At 52.0% G+C, this 2698-nt stretch overlaps 1 protein-coding gene and 1 long non-coding RNA gene across 2 annotated transcripts in view; one reads left to right on the top strand and one right to left on the bottom strand.

Annotated features, from left to right (window-relative positions):
* LOC109292801 overlaps window positions 1–2639 on the bottom strand; it is a 9541-nt gene extending 6902 nt beyond the window's left edge. The window contains exon 1 of the long non-coding RNA XR_002096183.1: window positions 2376–2639. This is a non-coding gene — a long non-coding RNA (uncharacterized LOC109292801). The remainder of the gene's footprint in view (window positions 1–2375) is intronic.
* The window catches only part of BSPRY (B-box and SPRY domain containing), a 37453-nt gene that overhangs the window by 7142 nt on the left and 27613 nt on the right, over window positions 1–2698 (top strand). The gene's annotated exons all lie outside the window — the stretch shown is intronic.

Raw genomic sequence — 2698 nt, 5'->3', positions numbered from 1 at the left:
TACAGCTGACAGATATTTTTTATGGTTCGCCAGGAAGTGGTGGGTGTTTCTGTAGCCAAAGGTCCTAGATACTGTCTACAGTGTCACCACTGAGATGTAGCTGGGTATGGCTGTAGCTGCTGCTCACAACACAGGTTAAGTATACTACCACCATGCAAATACTTAGGCACCTTGAGCTACACATGTGGAATACATATAAGAATAAAAGACTAAGGGAGCAGAGTCTGCTGGAGGTTCCTATATTCAAATCAAAACTGTTTAGATATGTGGGGCTGATCTTTCTGACTGCAGGCTCCAGTCAGAGCCCCGTTCAGCTGCTTGGCATGTATGATGGGAGCTCTGGAATATGCAAGCATGACTCTGTCCAGTGCAAACAGCTCCAGCTTTGTAGTATGTACATCAGCAAATTGCATTCTCAGCTCTCACAACTATAGACAGACAGACTTGAATATCCTCCTCTTCATTATCAGCGCTGAGCTATAGTCCTGGGGCATCTCAGCCAGCTTTCTGTGGGGTTATAAACTCCCAAGGGAACAGAACTGCTTCTGGACCTTATTCCCCAGATAGAACACTACAGATGTGTTATTTGGGAGGCCCTGGAGATTGTGTCTTTTCCTCAGGTAATGTCTGGGCAGATATGGTAGCTGGGAACACACTTGACTATGGTTCCCTCTGTGACAGCACCATCAGCTTCTTTCCATCCTGATCCAGGGCACTGTTGTAGGAGGGATCAGTCTAATTGCTTTTCCAAGGGAGACCATTGTCTGTGGAAGTAACACAGTAGCCCTGCCTTCAGCCCGGGTTTAGAGACTTCCCATCTGCAGCAATTTGTCCCCTGTCAAGCCTACAGTATCTGCAAAGGCCTCCATCTGAGGAGCAAGGCTTCTTATTGATTTTTACAGCAAGCTGCTTTTTGGGCCAAACTGCTCTCAGACATGTTGGATAAATTTACCGTAATGCCACAGAAGTCACAGGAGTTGCTGCAGATTTACATCAGTGTAACAGAACACAACCCTCTTCTTTATTAGACATGGGGGGAGGGATATAAATCACTCTTACATCAGGGATTTCCTGGAGGATCTTTACACAGCAGTTGTCTGAGAGGAGACAATGTCTTTCCCTAAGGATCAAGGTTTTCAGTACTCCCAGGACATGCCAAGATCATTGTTAAAGGAGCTAAGAGGTGGGGTGTAGTGCAGGGGTGGGCAAAATGCGGCCTGGGGACCAGATGCAGCCCGCCAGCCATTCTATCCAGCCCACGGGGCCCCTAAAAATTTAGAAAATTAATATTAATCTTCCTGGGCTGCCTGTCATGCAGCCCTCAATGGCTTACCGAAACTCAGTAAGCAGCTCTCTGCCCAAAATAATTGCCCGCCCCTGGTGTAGCGGAATCATTACCGAACGTCCTATCTGTATCACTCAAGTATTAAGCAGAGGATGATGTTCTCTGGCACTCAGGCAAGGACAAAGTAGAGATGGGACACACACATAAATCAGCCCTGTAGTGATGGAAACGCAAAATGTTGCCAGTGCTGAGCACGCTTTAAAAGATTTGGATGCCGAATTGATTCAGTTAAGTAAGTGACCATATTTGCAGTTGCAGTAAGCAATCAGGAGACTGCAAACCAACCTTGAAATCTCTCTAGAACAGGTTCTTCCAAGGTTTCTAGCCCATCTCAACTCCCATCCAGTGCTAGCAGATTCCTAAAACAGTTCTGCCCCTAGTTGTGCACGGAACCACCCACATGCGAGTAACCTTCCTTGCTACGTGTGAGCCTACCTGGCTCCAGGCCCAACTCCAGAGATGTGCATGAAAATGAGCAATGGGGCACAGGGAATCCCCGTAGGATCTGTTCTGGTGAGGAGATGAGTGTTGGGGAGACGGGGCCCCGCTAACACTGCTCCCTAAAGAAGGAGCAATGTGCACCCATGTCTGGGCAGTCACAACCCTCTGATCCCAGTGGCTCCATGAACTTTGCCTGGGGCTCTACCAGCACCCAGTGCTGTAGCAAGGGCAGGGGGGAGCAGGGGGACTGCCCCAGGCACTGAAGTGAAAAAGCACCAGCAGGCACTGCCCAGCTGGGGTGGGACAGAGCTGCAAATCACTCGTTTGGGGCGGGGTGGGGGCAGGGGCGGCTCCCACTGCTGCGTGCACTCCTAGGCAAGCATGGGGGGGGGCATGTGCCCCCTTGGATCTGTGCAAGGGGCAAGGGTGGGCGGCCTCTGTGGGCTTTGCCCGGGGTGCCAATCTTCCTTGCTATGGCACTGCCAGCACTGGTGTGCCCCTCTTGTCCCCTCAGTAAGCCCCTGTCCAAACACCAGGGGGGGCTTCCATCCTTCCCTGTGACAGCCAGGAAAGGAAAAACGCAAATCACCAGCGAACCCTGCCGTGCTGGGCTGCTGTCAGCGCCCGCGTGATCGCCACAGAAGACGAGACAGCCTCCAGCGGGTCAGTCAATCCACATCCTTTCGGCCAGCAGCATCCTCAAGGCTAGCACACTGGTTAACCAGTAACCCATTCTCAGGGCAAACACGTCTCCGGTGTGCTCCCACCCCTCCAGCCGCACCCAGGCACTGAGCCCTGCTAGCCCGCAGCCAGAAGTGAGCTGGGCTCAGCAAAGCTGACGTCCTGCAGCTCGGATGAAGTGGGTCTAGAGGGTGCACACATCTACTCCGCCCTCCCCCAGGCGCAGCAGCG

The sequence above is a fragment of the Gavialis gangeticus genome, unplaced genomic scaffold, assembly GCF_001723915.1.
Source record: "Gavialis gangeticus isolate Ggan-Ray unplaced genomic scaffold, GavGan_comp1, whole genome shotgun sequence".
Taxonomy (NCBI): Eukaryota; Metazoa; Chordata; order Crocodylia; family Gavialidae; genus Gavialis; species Gavialis gangeticus.
Note: the sequence above shows the minus strand (reverse complement) of the source record. Positions and strands in the feature narration are given on the sequence as shown.